The following is a 22,501-nucleotide window of genomic DNA, read 5'->3' on the forward strand; positions in this document are numbered from 1 at the left end:
ACTGCTGATCTTCCTTCTATTTATTCATTTATTTTTATTTTTTAAGATTGTGAGACCCTGTGTCAGGAGCCACTCTGGACAGGAGCTATGTATGTGCCAAGCCAGCCATGGGCTATGTGTGTGTGAACTATGAGCACTGAGCACACAAAGTGGACTGGACTGATGTTGCCTCTCTGGGCTGGCGACCTATGTGTCCTCTTCCCTCGTGCTGCCTATGATCCCCACATAGCACATGAGATAGGCATGGCCTTCCAAGATGTCAGTCAATCTGCTGACAGCAAGACAAAACAAAGCTAGACTCAACCTCCTGAAACCTGACCCCTTACCTTATTTGAATGGCTTCTCCCCATAAAAGGGTTCAGAACATGTTTCTTGCTCTCTTTCTTGCCTGCCTTGCCCCCCTTGTGGGAGCTGCGGCTGAGGAGTGGTCACTGAACCCAAAGAAAAGTTACTTTCTGTGTCTGTGTCTTTATTTAGTCCCCAAATTCATTTGGAGTGACCATGATCAGTTTAGTTGTATGTTGTGACACCCTTGGTTCTTTAGCTGATGTCATTTCTTTGCTAAGTATAAAACAAACAAACAAACAAAAAAGTTGAGATATTGCCCATGCCTGGAGCTCCCAGGGGGCCTAGGGTCTGTCCTCGAGACAACACAGTGTGGCCCATGGGACAGGGCTGGAATTAAAAAAATAAAATTCATGAAAAGATGACTAATAAACATGTGACGTGAAACAAATAAATATGAGAAAATATATACACCGGCTTGTAATCAGATAAATTTCAGCTTTCAAAATATAAAAAGGTAACTTATAAAAAAATTTTTTTTCATATGGTGCTGAGAATTGAACCCAGTGCCTCACACATGCTAGGCAAACATTCTACCACTGAGCTACAACCCCAGCCCTAAAAAATATTTTTTATTTGTAGATGGACACAGTATCTTTATTTATTTATTTTTATGTGGTGCTGATGATTGAAACCAGTACCTCAGACATGCGAAGCAAGTGCTCTACCACTGAGCTACAGCCCCATTCCCAAGAGGTAACTTGTTTGCTTACTGTATCAACAAAAATTATTTACAAATTACAACATCTAATACTTGTAAAATTGTGGTGACATTGGTGTTCTTTTACTTCAGCAAAGTAGACATCACCTTCTAGAAAGTAGTACCTCACTAGGTACAATTTCTTTGGAAACCATACTATGAACATTTCTGTGGATCTAATAGTTGATCCAATAGCTTTATATCTAGCAATCTTTCACGAGTAACTAATATGAAAGGGAAAATTCACACATAGGTATGTTCCTTTTAGTAGTATTTATTCCCCAAAGCCCATAGCTTAATGTCCAACTTTAAAAAGTGATGTCTTTAATTCTAAAATATAATATGCTTATTAAATATATATAGTTATATATTTATGATCGAATATTAAATTGAAGAAAGGAAACAAGTTAGCAAGTATACCACAATTATAAAGAATAAGATACATTTTAAAAGAAATTGACTTAAAAAGAAAACATTTAGTTATTTAGAAAAGCTCATCATGAATTCATTTCTATAAGCAGATGTTTTACTGGGTGCTAAATGAAGTAATTTTGTGAAATATAGCTTGTCATATTTGTTGATTATGACTCATCTTTAGGCATTAGTATCACTCCTTTGAATTGGAGGCAAAAATTGTTTTTGCAAGTATTTGCACAGAAATAAGGCCATGTGAGAGAGAACAGAGGGGCCTCTTCATCCCAAAGGATGCAATTTATTTATTTATTTATGGTTGGACAAAGTTGTTTTTGTGGATGGACTCCACTGTTCTGGAGTACAGCTGGGCGGTGACATCTGGCCTGTGGAATGCTGTGGTGATAGGGTAAGGATCAGAATCAGGGTCCTGGTGTCTGTATGCTGGGTGCCAGCTTGTTGTCTAGTCTTGGCTATAGTTTGGAAGATAACTGGCAGACACCAGTGTCTCCCTTGACTTTTGTGGCTACTGGGGCATCCACGGCAGCTGCTGCTGCTAATAGCTGCTATCTATAACTGCGGCTGCCCTGCTGGACCTAGCTAAAGATGCTCCTCCTGGCTTGCCAAGGGATTTTTCTGTAGCCTCCTGAAGTGGCAGTAGTGTGCTCTTCCACCATCTCTTGTAAACCGAGTTTGCATGGACCCAAAGTGCTTGAGCAGGTTGCCAGTCAAGGGCAAATCCTGTGATCAAGACCAAAGAACTGATGTGGTGGAGCAGAATTCTGTGGTTGTGTGTAACAGCTGATTGCGCCTCTGCCAACCCACCATTTTTGATTTTATAAACAGTATTCTTCCTGTCCTCAATGGAACAGTCTGTGGGGAACCCATCCTATGCCTTTCCTTCCTTGTGCTCCAGTATAAGCCCTAATAAGCTGCTTTGAGATGGTATTGCTTTTTGTGATTTCTATCTCAAACTGAGACGAGCCCATGGCTGAGCTGGTTACACCAAGAAATGGTAACACTAAAAGCTGAGAGTTGCCAACACCAAAATGTTTTTTTGTTGTTTTTTTTGCATTTTAATGATTTTCATATAAATTTAACAACAACAAAAAATCCTTGGCTGGTTGGTAACATATAATCTGGAGGATACTGCTGCTGAGTGGCACTACACATGTGGGTGTGGCAGACCTTAGACCCATCCACGATCTAGATTTCACTGACATCAACATTTTCATGGGCTTACAGCCTTTACTGCATTGAAAGAAATGATGCTTTTAACAGATCAAAGCCCCAAAGTCAGGTATCACAAGTTAAAACTCCATGTACAGAGGATAGTGTAACTCATAAAATAAGCCAAGTGGAACTGGATTAAAGTAGAGAATTCTTTTACTCAAAATTTCATCAAATATATACCATATCATAGAGACATCTAGCTCAGCCACCCATCAGTCTTCTTGACTTTTATAGTTCTGGATCTTGCTTTCTAATCCTAATTCTTCTAATCGAATTTTTCTGCCACAGTCGTCCAACTGAAGACTTTGTTTCAGAGGAAACAGAGAGATACTTGAATGGCAATTATTGGTGCACATTCTAGATGCTGTAATTGGCCTAAATGAAATAAAATTTATGTACAAGACATGTAGACAGAGGTGTTTTAAAAATAATTCAAGGTGAGAAAAACAAACAAACAAACAACAACAAAAAAAGACATTGTATGAAAGAAAAGATTCTGTGGTCAAATAATATGTGTGAAACAAAATTAAAATTTCTGACTTCTTATAAAAATGATTCAAGTTGATAACAAACATTTATTTTCAGTTCAAGTTTCACATTGCAAACTTAATAACAAGAAGCCCAACACTATGGGAGAGAACTTTTGAGGCAATTTAATAAAACATATGCATTGGAGAAAAAAAAAAGGAAATAGACTATATCAATGGAACAAATGAGTTGTGTTTGTGAATTTGAAGGTGAACCATTTTATTTTAATTTTTCAGACTTTCTGAAAATAAAAAAAGAGAAACATTGAAAATAACTCTGAATAAATCCAAATATCCCTTAATGTGTTTTAGCTTTAGACAATAAAAGATCCTTCAAAGAATGAATATTTTCTATTTTTTATTCTGAAAGTGGCCAGAATCAAAAGAGAGTTGCTTGTGTCTACCTTAACAAAATGAATAGAGCAAAGCAAGAGACTATAAAGAAGTTTTCATGCATGATTGAGTGACAGCCACTATTGCAAAGGACCCTGCCAGAACCACAACACTGCAGACGCCATTATAACCTTACATAAGAAATACTTTCTACAAGGACATCTGCAGAGCAACAAATGGTCTGTTCAATGAGGTACAACCCTTGTTATTAATTTTTGTGGTCAAGCAGTATTATTTCAAAATATCTTATGTAACCCTCCTCATTTTCTCCTTGAAAAAATTTCCCCTTGCTTCCCCTTTTTAAATATGCTTATCACATATGCAATGCTGTTGTGTCCCCCAAAATTCATCATTATTCTTGGGAGAATCTTTGTCTGATTGTTTTTTAGGTTGACAACCCAAGAATCTGTGCTATTGATTTAGAAAGCAATTCCTAAGCACATTTCCCTAAACTAGTTTGGAAGAAAGAAGATTCAAAAAGTAAATGTGTAGCCTCCAAAGGAGACCAGTTTATGAATTTGACCACATTCTGTATATTTGTTTCAAAAGCAGGTACATTTTATATAGGCTCATCCTATGCACAGAATTATCTAACTTTCCCCTAAAAGGAAGAGTGTTTTAATTATTATCACAATAATAATTAACAAGGATGCATGACATCTTAGCTGCTGGATGTGTAGATTAGATTTGGCTCAATTGGGCTGGGCTCAGCTTGTTCAATTTGTAGGTCTGGGATGGCTCTGATTTTCTGCTATAGATCTAGACTTAATTGCTTTCATATGTCTCTTATCCTCCCTGGAAAAGCTGTCTAGTGCGGCAGGTTCTTATAGTGATAGCAGAGAAGCAGGAAAGGAAGCAAAAATATTCAAGTCAGTCTTTGGACCCTTGGTTCTTTTCCTCCTGCCACTGGAAATCAAACCACTTAGTAGAGCCCAACTTTAAGGGAAGGAAATACATTTTTCATATGATGAGGCCATGGTAAGGGAGTGGTCAACTGACCATAAAGTCTACACCAAGAGGTGGGAAAAGATATTTGTCATAAAGCTAGAAAATGGTCTAGTGGTAAATTAGGTACCCAAATTGAAGAGGATTATTGAGAGATCATACATACATATTTTGTCTCTGCCCTGGGGTTTCTGGCAAGAAGTTCCTAAAAACCTTGGAACTCCAGAGTGATGAGTTTTTTTTTTTTTTTTTTTTGCTATGCCCAGGGCTTCTATGCTTTTAAATATTACATGTAGATGTCAATATATTAATACACTTCCAATACCTAAAACAATTTTTTTTCTAGTTAATTATACATGTCAGTAGAATGAATTTTGACATGTTCTACACAAATGGAGCACAACTTCTCATTCCTCTGGCTGTACATGGTAACTTTTCCTCCTTTAGTGTAATCACACATGTATATAGGGTAATAATGTCTGTCTCATTCTACTGTCCTTCCCAATCCCACAGTCCCACCCCACTCCTTCACCCCTCTACACAAACCAAAGTTCCTTCATTCTTCCCTATCCCATTGCCCTACTATGGATCAGCATCTGCTTATCAGAGAAAACATTTGGCTTTTGTTTTTTTTTGGGACTGGCTTATTTCACTTAGCTTGATATTCTCTAGTTCCATCCATTTACCTGCAAATCCCATAGTTTCATTCTTCTTTAAGGCTGAGTAATATTCTATTGTGTATATGTACATTTTCTTCATCCATTCTTCTGTTGAAAGGTGTCTAGGTTGGTTTTATGGTGTAGCTATTGTGAATTGAGCTGCTGTAAACATTGATGTGGCCATGTCAGTATGGTATGCTGATTTTTAAGTCCTTTGCATATAGATTGAGGAGTGGGATAGCTGTGTCAAATGGCGGTTCCATTCTCAGTTTTCTGAGGAATCTCCATACTGCTTTCCATAATGGTTGCACCAATTTGCAGTCTCACCAGCAATGTATGAGTGTGCCTTTTTCTCCACATCCTCGCCAATACTTATTGTTGCTTGAATTCTTGATAATTGCCATTCTGACTCAGTGAGATGAAATCTTAAAGTAGTTTTGATTTGAATTTCTCTAATTGATAGAGATGATAAACTTTTTTCATGTTTGTTGATGGATTGTACTTTTCTGTGAAGTGTCTGTTCAGTTCTGTAGCCCATTTACCAATTGGGTTATTATTGTTATTATTTTTTATGTTAAAATTTTTGGGTTGTGATGAGTGTCTTTTGTGTGCTAAAGAGAAAACTGCTCAATAACTTCAGGATGATAAGTGATTTTAGGAAGAGCAAGGCAGCATTAGAACTTTATTTTTTAAATTTTTTTAAAGAGAGAGGGAGAGAATTTTAATATTTATTTTTTAGTTCTCGGCGGACACAACATCTTTGTTTGTATGTGGTGCTGAGGATCGAACCCGGGCCGCACGCATGCCAGGCGAGCGCGCTACCGCTTGAGCCACATCCTCAGCCCCACATTAGAACTTTAGAAATCTCAGCTGAAGGTTGAGTTGATCACCAGTAGCCACTGATTTAATCAGTCATGCAGATGTAATGAAGCCTCCATAAAACCCTTAAAGGACAAGAATGGCTGAACATGTGGGGGCCCTGGAGGAGGGTGTGTCCAGAGAGGACATGGATACTCATGCTCCTTCCCTATGCCTTTTCCTCTGCATTTCTTCTGTTATTATTTAGAGTGAGGTGTCCCCCAAAACTCATGTGTGAGACAATGCAAAAACATTTGGAGGTGAAATGATTAGATAATGAGAATTCTAACCCTATCAGTGGGTTCATCCACTGATTAATCCAGGTGCTTGGCAGGAAAGGTGTGACTGGGGAGATAGGGCACTGTTTGTGGTTTACAATTTGTCCCTGGTGACCAGAGCTTTCTGATTGCCAGGTCCTGGGAGGCTTTCCTCTGCCATACTCTTTGGCCAAGATGTTCAGTCTCACTTGGGCCCAGAGCTATGGAGTTGGCTCTCTATGGACTTAGACCTCTGAAACCATGAGCCAAAATAAACTTTTCCTCCTCTACATTGTTCTTGTCAGGTCTTTTGGTCACAGCTATGAAAAAGCTGACTCAAACATCTTCCATCTGGCAGTTAATCTGTAGCCTTTGTACCACCCTTTAGAGTAAATGAATAAGAGTAAGGAAAATGTTTCCCTGAGTTTTGTGAGTTACTCTAGCAAATTAATGGAACCTGAGGAGGGGGTTGTGGGGCACCAAGCTTTCAACCTGTGGGATCTCATGCTCTCCATGTAGACAAGTGTGTTAAATTATGAGACATCCAGTTGGTGGCTGCAAGGGGACTGCTTAGACTGTGGAGAAAAACTCCCAGAGCTGGTCCTAGGAACATCCATGCTGCATTGAGTGGGTGAGAGGAGGAAGAGCACTTTGTTTTTCCTGTCTCTTACAGTGACAGTTTGAGAAAAGGTCATATTGGACTTTTCTGTGCCTAACTGTTCTGACTACTTGCCACTCTTTGGTTAGCTTAGGAATTTAAGAACAGCAACTAGAGAAAATGGAGATAGCCCATACAGAGTCTTTCAGTCAGTTTGACCAAAGAAATGGAAATAGAAGAAGTCTTCTGAATATTGTCCCAAGTAAAAGTTTTGGAAATAAATATATAGATTTTTTTCAAAGCCAGGCCAGGCTTTGTCAGGCTAGGAATACTTGAAGGATCTTGTTGCACACACTAGAAGCACAGACGGTTGTCTGATACCAGGTCAATACTGATGGAAATAGTGCTTATGCCCCACAGCAAAGGAAGATGAACAAGAGAAGCTAGTTGGTTTTCTTCATCACTTGATTTGGCATTGATTTCCAATTTTTTTTAAAGGAAGTTCATCCCCATGGAGTCAAATGTGAGGCTAAAACATCTGCTACCACAATCACAGATGAAAGTTTTTTTTTTTTTAAGAGAGTTTATGAAAGAATGAGAGGTCCTTTCCTCTCTAAGTGAAAACTACTCATTTAAGTTCTTTTCTCTTCCACAGTTTCTTCTCAAATCAAGAAACTGCTACTATCTCAATTATTTAAAAATCCAGATTGAAAAACAAATTAAATGAATGTAAAAATGAAGCACATTTATCTAAATACCAAGACAGATGTTCCTTTCACAGATCTCATAAATCTTCTTATTCTAAGAAAACAGGATTTCACATTCTGGTCATGGTGCAGATGCAGTCCCTGGCTTTAGGAAGTGTTTTAGGTTCTCGTGGCCTCAGTTTCCTAATCTGTAAAGTGAGTTAAGAGAGAGGCAAGCTGCAGGTGCCACCTAGGGTAGTGGGCTTCCTCCAGGTGAGGGAGTCACCACAGATCAGGGGATGTTCCTCCCAATTTTGCAAAGAGAGAAACTTTGAAAACCAAAACAGGCTGAAACAAATCCGTGTAGCCCCTTGTAGTCAGACACTTTGATGGAACTCCAGGCTGCACCACCAGTTAGTTGTACCATATCATGCAAGTTATGTAAACTCTCTGTACTTCAATTTCTGTGGCTACTAAGTGTATAAAAATGCTGCCTACCCTGTAGAGTCATTATATAATGTATGCAAAATAGTTAGTTCAAGGCTGGTTTTATAGTTAGTGCTCAGGAACGTTAATGAACATTTGGATGCTTACCTACCACACCTTTCTTTTTTCATAAAATCATCTTAATTTTGATTTATTAAAATCAAAATGTCAGGGAAATAGCACACCCTCTTCCCACCCCAGCCCATGGCTAACTGACATCAGTTTTAGGGGAGGTCCTGATTATTCAAACCTAGTCATTTTCAAACTCTTGTGTCATCAGAATGATCTGAAGGGCTTGTTTAAAAATGCATCCACAGATCTCTGGACCCCATCCCTAGAGTTTCCAATTCAGTAGGTGTGAGATGGGGCTAAGGTTTTTATTTCTAGGAAACTCCCAGTTGGTCCTGATGTAGTTGGACCAGGAACTATACAAAGAACCTCTGGTTTGATCTAGTCATAGTGTCACATCTCTATGACCTGGTTGACCTAGTGATACATCAGAAAAGCTAGCTACTTCTAGAGAAGCAGCTTCTTTATTAAGAGAGTGACAGGTTCAGGACATGCTACCTTAGAAGATGGCACCTGGCATTTGAGAAAATGCGGAAGCAGGAAGGGCCCTTCCACCTTTCCTCTCCCCTTCTTATGAATTTTCCCTGAAATTAGGTCATAGGATGCCCAACCAGAGGTGTCCTCTCCATTTCTCAAGGAAGACAATGTCCTCATTTCTGAAGACATAGAGATTCTTTTTTTTAATTGATTTAAAAAAAATGACAGCGGAATGCATTACAATTTTTATTACACATATATGCCATAATTTGTCATATCTCTGTTTGTATATAAAGTATGCTGACACCCAATTCGTATCTTCATACATGTACTTTGGATAATGATGTGCTAATCCCCTGCCCCCTCCTTTTCCCTCCCACCCCTCTTCCCTATCTAGAATTCATCTATTCCTCCCATGCTCCCCACCTCCCTACCCAACTATGAGTCAGCCTCCTTATATCAGAGAAAATTTTCACCATTTGTTTTTTTGGGATTGGCTAACTTCACTTAGCATTATCTTCTCCAACGCCATCCATTTACCTGCAAATGCCATGATTTTATTCTCTTTTATTGCTGAGTAAAATTCCATTGTGTATATATGGCCACATTTTTTTTTATCCATTCATCCACTGAAGGGCATCTAGGTTGGCTCCACAGTTTAGCTATTGAGAAGATACAGAAATTCTAAGAGTTATCTCAGCAAATGCCTTACTAAGTGCTCTGGTTTATCAGCATGAACTCATACCATATTGTCCTCCAATCACACTGCATGACTGTCCAAAACTACACCATTTTCCCCGAGTCCTCGTGTCTTCCTTTCTGAAGACTCCTATGCCATGTAAAACTGATATTAAGTAAATTTGTATGTTTTTCTCTTATTGATTGTTTTGTTATAGGGGTCTCAATCACAGACCTAGCCATGGTGAGAAAGCTCTTCTCCCCTACAAGAGCTTCAGGACCACATGTATGTGAACTAAAACTTTGCCGCAACTGCTGAGATCTTTCCCATGATAATGGAGCAGTTAGCTTTAGGATGAAATCAACCAGGATTTGACCATGTTTAATGAAATGCTGGAACCCCGAAGGTTGTCCTCACTTGGATTTCTGATGATATGAACCAGTGAATGTTCTTATTGTTTGAATAAATTTGAGTTGGATTCTCTGTTCCTTGTAACCAAAAAGCATTCCGATACAATCATCATAATCATTGATACCTTTATTTAATATTTACTATGTGGCAGGTAATCTGCTAACCTCTTTGCATACATTATCTTATTTAAACTTCATAGTAACTCAATCAGGTTAAGTATTCCTCTTACAATCATTTTGAAGCTGAAGAAATGGAGGCCTGGAGAGGTTAGATAACTTGCTCAATGTCAGGCAGCTACTACTAGAGCAATATTTTAACTTGGGAGTTTCTGCATCCTAACCCAAAGATCGAGCCAAAATTGCTTCATCATACTCTAATGGTCTATCTGTAGCAGAGCGTTAGTATATCCAGGAGGCAGAGTTAATACCAGAGGAGGTGAATTAAATGTGGAATTGAGAAAAAGGAGGGCAAGGATTTTGATGGAATGTTATGAGTTTATGAAGGTTCATAAGATGAGGTCTAATAAATTATCCATTTTCTAGAAAAAGGAATAGAGTTCTATACTTCTCTTCCCTGACAGGAGAGCAGTATCCCAACTTAGTTCCTGCTTTCTGGTCCTCTTTCTCTGAGTCTTTATTCTGTAGGTTATGCCTCCATTCTGTTCACCTGTGTTTGCCTCCGTTTCACCTAAATTGCACTTAGGTCTTCCTGAATGTTCCTAGCCACCTTTGCAGACAATTACTTACTCATTTATTATTTATTTGTTTTAATTAGTTATACATGACAGCAGAATGCATTTGATTCATTGTACACAAATGGAGCACAACTTTTCATTTCTCTGGTTGTACATGATGTAGAGTTGCACCATATGCGCAGTCATACATGTACCTAGGGTAATGATGTCATCTCATTCCGCCATCTTTCCTACCCCATGCCTCTTCCCCTCCCCCTTCCCCTTTGCCCAATTGAAGTTCCTCCATTCTCCCCATGTGCCCCCCTAACCCCTATTATGGATCAGCATTCACTTATCAGAGAAAACATTTGGCCTTTGGTTGTTTGGGATTGGCTTACTTGGCTTATCATGATATTCTCCAACTGTATCCATTTACCTTCTGCAGACAATTTTTAACTTCTTTTTTCAGTGGGTTTGTCTCATCCGTGTCAAGCATACCAACAAGCACAGGGTAGAACTCACCAGGCACTTGCATGACATCACCTAGATTTGCCAGGGATAACATTTTATATGTTTACCTCAGACCTCTCAAGGAAATGACAGGAAAAAAAAATTATAAAGTGAGAAGGTAGCATTCCCATATTCTTTTTTCTATTTTTACTAACCAAGTAGTATTGTTTTATGTCTTTAAAAATTTATATAAGTGGCAAACCTGTATATACTGTACATATCATCTTATACTTTGTTTTTATCAAAATGTTATTAAGATTTAATTTATTGTAATAGCTTAAGGCATTAATTTTATGAAGAAACCCCATTTTATTAACCATCTTGATGAGTGCGTGGCTTCTCCTGGGTGGATATTTAGGAGTGGAACTGACTCGTGACAAAGCTCAGTTTTAAGTGTACTAGGTATTGCAGAACTGCTCTCCAAGGTGCTGAAACAATTTATCCTCCGGCTAGGTCCATGTGAATTTGCATTTTCTACATTCTTGACAACAATTTGTGCTAACGGACTTACTATTTTTTAAGTTTTTTTTCCCCCTGGGTACTGGGGATTAACCGAGGGGCATTTAACCACTGAGCCACATCCCCAGGGGACTCCCTCCCCCCTTTTTTTGAGACAGGGTCTCACTAAGTTGCTCAGGGCTTTGCAGAGTTGCTGAGCCTGCCTTTGAACTTGTGATCCTCCTGCCTCAGTCTTCCGAGTTGCTGGGATTACAGGCCTGTGCCACTATGGCTGGCTAAGGTTTTGTGAGAGATATTATAGAAAACATTGTGAAAGATATTGGGAAAAAATAGACCATACATTTCCCATTAAATCTTCAAGGCATCTTTGACCATAAATTAAGCTCCTGTACATAAACCCAGGTCTGTTTCCAGGCTTTCTCTTATGTTTCACTTGCCCACTGTCTCCCTTTGTTCTATGATGTGACCCTATAATAAATGTTGATATCTTTGAGGCTGAGTTCTCTGTCATTATTCTTTTTCAAATTTGTCCTGTTTATTCTTTGCTCGGTGTTGTCCTATTGGAATTTTAGCATCAACTTGACAAGGTCTATGGAAAACCCACACAGATTTGACTGGAACACATTGACTTTATAGACTGATTTAGAAAGAATTGCCATCTATAAAATACTGTCTTTCTTACCCCTAAACATGCTGCATTTTCCCATTTATTTCCAGGTTCTAAAATTGACATCCTTCAGTAAAGTTCTATATTGTTTCTGTAATATTAATGCACATGGTTTGCCAACTGTGTTCCTAGTACCTTATATTTTTGTTGCTACTTGTGACTGTGACAATTTTTAAATTATGTTTTTTTAATTGGTTGTTGCTGTTATAGAGAGATGTTATTGATTTTTGAGTATGATTTTATATCCCCCAAGCTCTTATTGCTTTTAATAGTTTCTTTATATATTCTCATAGATTTTTCCTGTGCAAACAACACTAAATACAGTTTTGATTCTTATTGTCCTATCTTTACATTTCATCTTTTTCTCTCTTCTGGTCTTTTTTTTTTTAAGCTACGACTTCCAGGAAAATGTTGAATACAGGTGGTCCGAAAGGGCATTGTTAAATCTCAGAATGGAGCACTTAAACATTTCACTATTCAGCATGATATTTGCAGAAGGTTTTTGGTAGGTGCCCTTTATCAAGTAAAGAAAGTTCTCTAGTCCTGCTGGCTAAGAGTTTTTACAATACATGGATATTGAATTTCATCTGTTCTTTTTCCACATTTTTGAGATTGTGGCATGGGTTTCTTCCTTTTTTTTTCTATTAGGGTGGGGTATTACCTGGATTGATTTTCTAATATTAAGTCATCTTTATACTTCAGAGATAGGCTTTGCTCCATCAGGTGTATTTATTTTAATTTATTTTTATTTTTTATTGATTTTATTTTTTTAAATATATGACAGTGAAATGTATTACAATTCTTATTACACATATAGAGCACAAATTTTCATATCTTTGTATAAAGTATGTTCATGGCAATTCATGTCCTTTATACATGTACTTGTTTTTTTTTGCATTACAATTCTTATTACACATATATACCATAATTTTTCATTTCTCTGTTTGTATATAAAATAGGTTAACACCCAATTCGTGTCTTCATACATGTAATTTGGATAATGATGTTCATCACATTCCACCATCCTTGCTAATCCCCCCCCCCCGTTGCCTCCTCCTCCCTTTCCCTCCTTCCCCTCTTCCCTATCTAGAATTCATCTATTTGTTCCATATTCCCCCTCCCTACCCCACTATGAGTCAGCCTTCTTATATCAGAGAAAACATTTTTTTTGGATTGGCTAACTTCATTTAGCATAGTCTTCTCCAATGCCACCCATTTACTTGCAAATGCCATGATTTTATTCTCTTTTATTGCTGAGCAAAATTCCATTGTGTATATATGCCACATTTTTTTTTATCCATTCATCCACTAGGTTGGCTCCATAGTTTAGCTATTGTGAATTGTGCTGCTATAAACATGATGTGGCTGTGTCCCTGTAGTATGCTGTTTTTAAGTCTTTTGGGTATAGTCCGAGGAGAGGGATAGCTGGGTCAAATGGTGGTTCCATTCACAGATTTCCAAGGAATCTCCATATTGCTTTCCATATTGGCTACACCAATTTGTAGTCCCACCAACAATGTATGAGTGTACATTTTTCCCCACGCCCTCGCCAACACTTATTGTTGTTTGTCTTCATAATAGCTGCCATTCTGATTGGAGTGAGATGATATCTTAGAGTAGTTTTGATTTGCATTTCTCTGATTGCTGGAGATGATGAGCATTTTTTCATACATTTGTTGATTGATTGTACATCCTCTTCTGAAAAGTGTCTGTTCAGGTTCTTGGCCCATTTGTTGATTGGGTTATTTGTTTTTTCATTGCTTAGCTTTTTGAGTTCTTTATATACCTTAGAGATTAGTGCTCTATCTGATGTGTGAGGGGTAAAGATTTGCTCCCAGAATGTAGGCTCTCTGTTCATCTCACAGATTTTTTTTTCTGAGAAAAAACTTTTTAGTTTGATTCCATCCCATTTATTGATTCTTGGTTTTAATTCTTGCACTATAGGAGTCCTAGGTCCTTGATCCATTTTGAGTTAACTTTTGTGCATGGTGAGAGATAAGGGTTTAATTTCATTTTGTTGCATATGGATTTCCAGTTTTCCCAGCACCATTTGTTGAAAATGCTATCTTTTCTCCAGTGCATGTTTTTGGCACCTTTGTCTAATATAAGATAATTGTAATTTTGTGGGTTAGTTTCTGTGTCCTCTATTCTGAACCATTGGTCTACCAATCTGTTTTGGTGCCAATACCATGCTGTTTTGTTACTATTGCTCTGTAGTATAGTTTAAGGTCTGATATAGTGATGCCACCTGCTTCGCTCTCCCTGCTAAGGATTGCTTTAGCTATTCTGGGTCTCTTATTTTTCCAGATGAATTTCATGATTGTTTTTTCTATTTCTATGAGGAATGCCATTGGGATTTTGATCGGAATTGCATTAAATCTGTATAGTGCTTTTGGTAGTATGGTCATTTTGATAATATTAATTCTGCCTATCCAAGAGCAAGGTAGATCTTTCAATCTTCTAAAGTTTTCTTTGATTTCTCTCTTTAGGATTCTGTAGTTTTCATTGTATAGATCTCTCACCTCTTTCATTGATTCCCAACTATCTTATTTTTTTTTGAGGTTATTGTGAATGGGGTAGTTTTCCTCATTTCCTTCTCAGAGGCTTTGTCACTGATATACAGAAATGCCTTTGATTTATGGGCATTGATTTTATATCCTGCTACTTTGCTGAATTCATTTACTAGTTCTAGAAGTTTTCTGGGCCTCCTAGGTATAGAATCATATCGTCAGCAAATAGTCCTAATTTAAGTTCTTCTTTTCCTACACATATCCCTTTGATTTCTTTCTTCTAATTGCTCTGGCCAGTGTTTCAAGAAGTATGTTGAAAAGAAGTGATGAAAGAGGACATCCCTGTATTGTTCCAGTTTTTAGAGGGAATGCCTTCAATTTTTCTCCATTTAGAATGATGTTGGCCTGAGGCTTAGCATAGCTAGCTTTTACAATGTTGAGATATGTTCCCGTTATCCCTAGTTTTTCTAGTGTTTCGAACATAAAGGGGTGCTATATTTTGTCAAATGCTTTTTTCTATGTCTATTGAGATGATCATATGATTCTTATCTTTAAGTCTATTGATGTGATGAATTACATTTATTGATTTCCATTTGTTGAACGAACCTTGCATCCCTGGGATGAATCCCACTTGATCATGGTGCACAATCTTTTTGATATGTTTTTGTGTTCAATTTGACAGAAGTTTATTGAGAATTTTTGCATCTATGTTCATTAGAAATATTGGTCTGAAGTTTCTTTCTTTGATGTGTCTTTGCCTGGTTTTGGGATCAGGGTGATATTGGCCTCATAGAATGAGTTTGGAATTACTGCCTCTTTTTCTATTTCCTAAAATAAATTGAAGAGTATTGGTATTAGTTCTTCTTTAAAGGTCTTGTAGAGCTCGGCTCTGTATTCATCTGCTCCTGGGCTTTTCTTGGTTGGTAAACTTCTGATGGCATCTTCTATTTCATCCCTTGATATTGGCCTGTTTAAATTGTGTATATCTTCCTGATTCAATCTGGGCAAATCATATGACTTAAGAAATTTATTGATGCCTTCAATGTCTTCTATTTTATTGGAGTATAAGATTTCAAATTTCTAATTAGTATCTGTATTTCTGTAGAGTCTGCTGTGATATTACCTTTTTCATCACATATGCTGGTAATTTGAATCCTCTCTCTCCTTCTCTTTGTTAGCATGGCTAAGGGTCTGTCAATTTTATTTATTTTTTCAAAGAACCAACTTTTTGTTTTGTCATTTTTTTCCATTGTTTCTTTTGTTTTGATTTCATTGATTTCATCTCTAATTTTAATTATTTCTTGCCTTCTACTGCTTTTGCTGCTCGTTTGTTCTTCTTTTTCTAGGGCTTTGAGATGTAGTGTGAGGTCATTTATTTGTTGTCTTTTTCTTCTTTTAAGGAATGAACTCCATGAAATGAATTTTCCTCTTAGTACTGCTTTCATAGTGTTCCAGAGATTTTGATATGTTGTGTCTATGTTCTCATTTACCTCTAAGAATTTTTAAATCTCCCCTTGATGTCTTCTGTAAGCCATTGTTCATTCAGTAGCATATTGTTCAGTCTCCATGTGATGCAGAAATTTTTATTTTTTATTTTGTGGTTGATTTCCTATTTCATTCCATTATGATCTGATAAAATGCATGGTAGTCTCTCTACTTTTTTGTATTTGCTAAGAGTTGCTTTGTGGCATAGTATATGGTTTATTTTAGAGAAGGATCCATGTGCTGCTGAGAAGAAAGTGTATCCACTTGATGCAGGTTGAAATATTCTATATATGTCAGTTAAGTTTAAGTTATTGATTGTGTTATTGAGCTCTATAATTTCTTTATTCAACTTTTGTTTGGAAGACCTATCCAGTGGTGAGAGAGGTATGTTAAAGTCACCTATACTTATTGTGTTGTGGTCAGTTTGACTCTTGAACTTGAGAAGAGTTTGTTTGATGAACATAGCTGTACCATTGTTTGGGGCATATATATATTTATGATTGTTATGTCTGTTTGGTGTATGGTTCCCTTGAGCAGTATGTAATGTCCATCTTTATTCCTTTTGATTAACCTTGGCTTGAAGTCTACTTTATTTGATATGAGTATGGAAACCCCTGCTTGCTTCCACAGTCCATGTGAATGGTATGTTTTTTCCCAACCTTTCACCTTCAGTCTGCCTATATCTTTTCCTATCAGATGAGTCTCCTGTAGGCAGCATATTGTTGGATCTTTTTTTAAAATCCAATCTGCTAGCCTATGTCTTTTGATTGGTGAGTTTAAGCCATTAACGTTTAGGGTTACTATTAAGATATGGTTTTTATTTCCAGCCATATTTGTTTATTTTTGTTATTGTACTTGAATTGGTTTTCCTCTTGATTAGTTTTTCCTTTAGTGTACTATCTATCTCTTCTGATTTTCATTGCTGTTTTTCATTTCCTCTTCATGAAATATTTTGCCAAGGATGTTTTGTAGGGCCGATTTTCTAGCTATAGATTCTTTTAACTTTTGTTTATTGTGGAAGATTTTTATTTCAATTTCAAATCTAAAGCTTAATTTTGCTGGATTCAAGATTCTTGGTTGGCACCCATTATCTTTCAGAGCTTGATATATGTCGTTCCAGGATCTTCTAGCTTTCAGGGTCTGTGTTGAAAAATCTGCCGTTATCCTAATTCGTTTTCCCTCATATGTAATCTGATTCCTTTCTCTTGTGGCTTTTAAAATTCTCTTCTTATTCTGTATGTTGGGCATTTTCATTATAATGTGCCTTAGTGTGGGTCTGTTGAGATTTTGTACATTCTGGGTCCTGTGGCTTCTTGAATTTGGATTTCGAATTCTTTCTTCATGTTTGGAAAGTTTTCTGGTATTATTTCATTGAATAGATTGTTCATTCCTGTGGTTTGGACCTCTATGCCTTCCTTTATCCCAACAACTCTTAAATTTGGTCTTTTTATGCCATCCCATATTTCTTGAATGTTCTGCTCGTGTTTTCTTATCATTTTTGCTGTGTGGTCTATGTTCTTTTCAAGATGAGTTATTTGATCTTCATTGTCTGATGTCCTATCTTCTAAGTGGTTTACTCTGTTGGTGATGTTTTCATTTGTGTTTCTAATTTGGTTTATTATTTCTTTCATTTCAAGGATTTCTGTTTATTTATTTATTTATTTTTGGTATAACCTCTATCTCCCTGTTGAGGTGATCTTTTGCTTCTTGGATTTGTTTATGTAGCTCATTGTCAAAGTGATCTTTCACTGCCTATATTTGTTCTCTTATGTCTTCTTTGAGGTCCCAAAACATTTTAACCATGTATATCCTGAAATCTTTTTCTGCTATAGCTGTCAATTCTTCTAATGATGTGTTGTTTTGATTTGTTTGTGGTACTTTCTTCCCTTGTCTTTTCATGTTGCTCATGTGTCTTCATTTCCAGGTCTGTGGATCTGGCGTGTTATTGTTTTCACCCTATAGATTTGTAGTGCTCTTGTAGGGTCCCAAGATCTCTCCTTTGTGGGGAAGGACAATTTTAACAGATCCCAATATCAACAATACATCACCTTTGAACAAATTGTTGTTATTAAGACATTTACAGTTTAGTCTCAATGTCCAGAAATGTTGGATTCAATTATTATTTAAAATATAATCAGTAGTTTCATATAAAGGTTTATAGTTTCTGGCAGTGGACAATGAACTGGGGGTAAGGCGTAGAATGATATGTTGAGGGGAGAAGATGTGAGGGTATATAGTTAATATATCTTAGGAAATGTGAAGGAGAAATCTAGTGAAGAGGGTTAGTAGTAGGAGAATAGATAGGAGGTACTTTGGGGTAGACAATTATGTGGGAAGACAGTAGAGTACATAAAACAAACACACATGTTTATAGAATAATACAGGATGTTAAAATAGTATAATTTGGAGGGTGAAGGAAGAAGAAAGAGAAAAAAGGGAAAGGAAGGAAGAAAAAAAAGAGAAGAAAAAGAAAGAAAAAAAAAAGAAAAAAGAACAAAAAAGAGAGGAAAAATAAAAAGGCTTATGCAATTACTCTATATTATATTATTCAGGTGACTCAGTCCTCAAAGTTCTATTTCATGCAAAGTTCTTGGTTTTACATATGTTGGGGATGTGAAGGCCAGAGGATAGTCGGGTAGAAGAGAAAGAAGAGAAAAAAAAATACTTTTGGAGATCCGTTGCTTTTTCTTCTCATCTAGTAGGTGGGGTTGTCTCATCCAGTAGGTGTCTCTGCCCTCAGGATGGTGTAGGTAACCAGAGTGTGAAGACTGGACCTGGTGTGGAGTGTCTGGAACTGGGGAATGCCACACACCAGTCCTAGGAGGGAAATAGTGTCTCACGGGTCATTTTTTGTGACCACTCATGTGACTTGAGTCCCCGGTATCGTCTCCCTCTCTTGCCTGAGTGCCACAGTCCGGCTGCAGCAAAATAACCGGGGGGTGACGAATAACTTGTGTACGTTGATACAGCAGGAGTAGGAGCCGTTTATTGCAGGACAGGAGTGGTATTTATACATTCCACACAGCTTATCTAATTAGCATAAACTAGATTCATCAGTCAACCAATAAGGAATCTCCACACTTAATAGCTCGCTTTTGTTACTTCTCAAACCACTCCCTCTGGCATTTTGCCAGGCACCATCCAGACTTGTTTACGAACTTTAACATTCCCCTGACAAAATGCCAGGTGTTATTTTGACTTGTTTACAGACTCTAACATTTCCCCCTTTTGTTTAATTTAAATAACGACCATAGTGGTTTTTACAGAAACACCATAAATAACCTGCTACAAACAGAAAGGGAGGATACAAAATGCCACAATACCAAGCCAATTGATGGCTCCATGCAAGAAGCCCTTGGAAAAATTATACCAGCAATGACAGCGTTAGCAAAGATACCGAGTTACAATTTGTTGTAGATTACAGTTTGTTGTCTCAGTCCAGGTAAAGCAGTGTCTCAATAGATTAACTCACAGTCCAGGTAAGTTCTGCAGGCAGCTAGCTTAAATCACAGTCCAGGTCAGTTCTGCAGGCAGCTAGCTTAAGCTGTAGCAGCAGAAACAGCAACAGCTCCGAAGTTTCATCTGTTTCTCAGCCGAAGTTTTGTCCAGTTCTCAGCAACACTGGAAATTCTTCCACCTTTGTCTTCACCCACACTGGGAGGAAGGCAGGAACTCCGGATGGCTAAAGAAAATCCTGTAGCATTGCACTAAGAAAACAACCTTCTGAACAATTTAGTACATTATCTCAAGGTTTTTTTGCATTTGAAATAAGCATTAATAGTGCTCATTACTCATCAGCTTCCAGGTGTGGGAGAACCATTGTAGCTTAGTTATTGGCATTGAAAATGACCAAACATCAGGGACACCAGTAGCGTCTTCTGCTGGCTGTAGTGCCTGGGCAGCCCCAGATGGCCCTGGGGAGTGTCCCGGACTCAAACTGCTACTGGGCACAGGGAGCAAGAGCCTGCGAGACTGTGCCTCCAGGTCAGGTCTAGATTTGGGCTTCAGCAGTGGAAGAGCCAGCTCCTCGGCCAGGAGGCGGGGAAGGGCCAGTCGCCGCCACTTCTTGGAAAATCCTTGCTGTGCTGTGACCAGCTTGCACACTCGGCAGCCGCCTCTCCGCTTCACGCACCCTCCGGTAACGAAAAGTATTTAGTAATAGCCTTTTGCTGCAACTTTTTTCCTGATAATCCTTCTTCTTCTGAACTTTCTTTTTCTTTCTGACTAGAGTTCCTGGGCTCTTATCAACACATGCCCTAACTATTCTTGGTTCCACTGGGGTGCCTTCTTCCCTTAGTAATTTACTTCTCACCCCTTCCATATTTTCATCACAAAGACAATACAACATTTCAAGACAAAACAAGACACAAACATACTGTATCAATCTTCTCCATTTTCTTGAAATGGTCATTTTTCCTCTCGCCCTATCTGCCTAGGGACGAGCAGATTTGCTCCCGTCCTATCTATGGACGGGCAGCTTTTTTTCATCACTTACCCCCGAATGTCCCAGGGCTCCCCGTACGGGCCACCATCTGCCACAGTCCGGCTGCAGCAAAATAACCGGGGGATGACGAATAACTTGTGTACGTTGATACAGCAGGAGTAGGAGCCGTTTATTGCAGGACAGGAGTGGTATTTATACATTCCACTCAGCTTATCTAATTAGCATAAACTAGATACATCAGTCAACCAATAAGGAATCTCCACACTTAATAGCTCGCTTTTGTTACTTCTCAAACCACTCCCTCTGGCATTTTGCCAGGCACCATCCAGACTTGTTTACGAACTTTAACATTCCCCTGACAAAATGCCAGGTATTATTTTGACTTGTTTACAGACTCTAACACCTGAGGATTTCTCAGATCCTGATCTCTCTTTTATGCCTCAGACTTTAGTCCCCTCCCCTCTCTTATTTATCAGGCCCTAACTACGGGACCTCTCACCCCCAGGCTCACACCAGGTGGGTGGCACACTGTTCGCACTGCACTGTTATCCAACTGAGAGCTGTTCTTGTGTTGGGTGGCCACTGTGCCGAGTTAACGCTGTTGGGGAGTGGAGAGGAACTAGAAATCAGGTACCTGCTTGAATGGTGATCAGATCTGGTAGCCATGCCCACCACAAAATGGCGAGGAAGGTTTTCCAAGATGGAGTCAGTCTGCTTCCAGCGCAGGGTGTCTGGTGATGTCGGGGGAGCTGGCAATGGCCTTGTGCTGTGGGTTGGTAGCAGCTGGATGACCTGCGTGGGAGCAGTGTGCAGTCTGGAGTTCTGCAGAGATGCTGGGAGGTGTTTCTGCTAAGCCACTTGTGAGCCATGTGGAGGCTAGAACTGTGGGCTTTGGGTCTGGAGTCTGGAGACTTACTCGAGCCCAGAGGCTCTGATTTCTGCGTGAGTGGTCGCAGCACTGGTGATTTCTGTGAAAATTCACTGGCCCCTGGAGATCTGATCTGGGAACTGCCCCACCTAATATGGCGAGAATGTTGAGCCAAGATGGCGGCAGCCTGCTGTCAGCGCCGGGGTGTCTGGTGAGGTTGGGGGAGATGGGCGATGGCATTGTGCTGTGGGTAGGGAGCAGCTGAGTGACCTGTGTGGGAGTGGAGTGGGTCTGCAGATGTGTTGATAGATGATTCTGCTAAGGTGCTCACGGAGTCTTGCGTGAACTGGAACTTCGTGCTTTGGGTCCTGCTGGAACACTGAGGCCTGGAGCCCTGTGTGGGGTCACAGCGCTGGTGATTTCTGTAGAGAGCAGCTGTATAGGGTCCTCTAACACTCTCAGAGATGCAGTATTCCAACTAGGTGAGATCTGGATCACAGAGCAACACAGATGCTGCCTCCCTCTGGTCTGCCTTGAAACTCCTGACAGTTGTGTGTGTGTGTGTGTGTGTTTTAATACTTATTGAATTTGGTTGCCAATCAATTATTTAAAATTCTTGCATCTATATTCATGAGGAAAATTGGCCTATAGTTTTCTCTTCTAACATTTTTTCCCAGTTCTGGACACTAAGGTCATATAATTAGCCTCATATAATAAGTGAAGGAATATTTTCCCCTTTCTATATGCTTGGTAACAGTCTGCATAAGTTAGGAACTTTTTTGTTATTTGGAGGTTTGGAATATATAGGCCCAACCGTTTCAGTTCTTTTATGGAAATGGGGAGTAGCATAGGTTTTTAATTACTGACATAACTTCTTTAATAATCATGAATCTATTCAGGCTTTTAAAAATTTATTCTGAGAAATGTTTGGTGATTCAACATTTTTTTCTTTTTTTAAAAAAATATATGGCTTTCTAGATTTTGAATTTATTGACATCAGTATTTTCATAAGATGCTTTTAATGTGTCTGTAATTATGCATGTTTTTTCTATATCTAATGTGCATAATTCATACCTTTTCTTTTTATTCCTTCTTGCCAGAGAACTGGCTTGTTTTTGATCTCTGCAAAAACTTAACCATTGGTTCTATTG

Source organism: Marmota monax, unplaced genomic scaffold (genome assembly GCF_021218885.2).
Source record: "Marmota monax isolate L192 unplaced genomic scaffold, Marmota_monax_Labrador192_F-V1.1 WCK01_AAM20220418_F8-fsc00036, whole genome shotgun sequence".
Lineage (NCBI taxonomy): Eukaryota > Metazoa > Chordata > Mammalia > Rodentia > Sciuridae > Marmota > Marmota monax.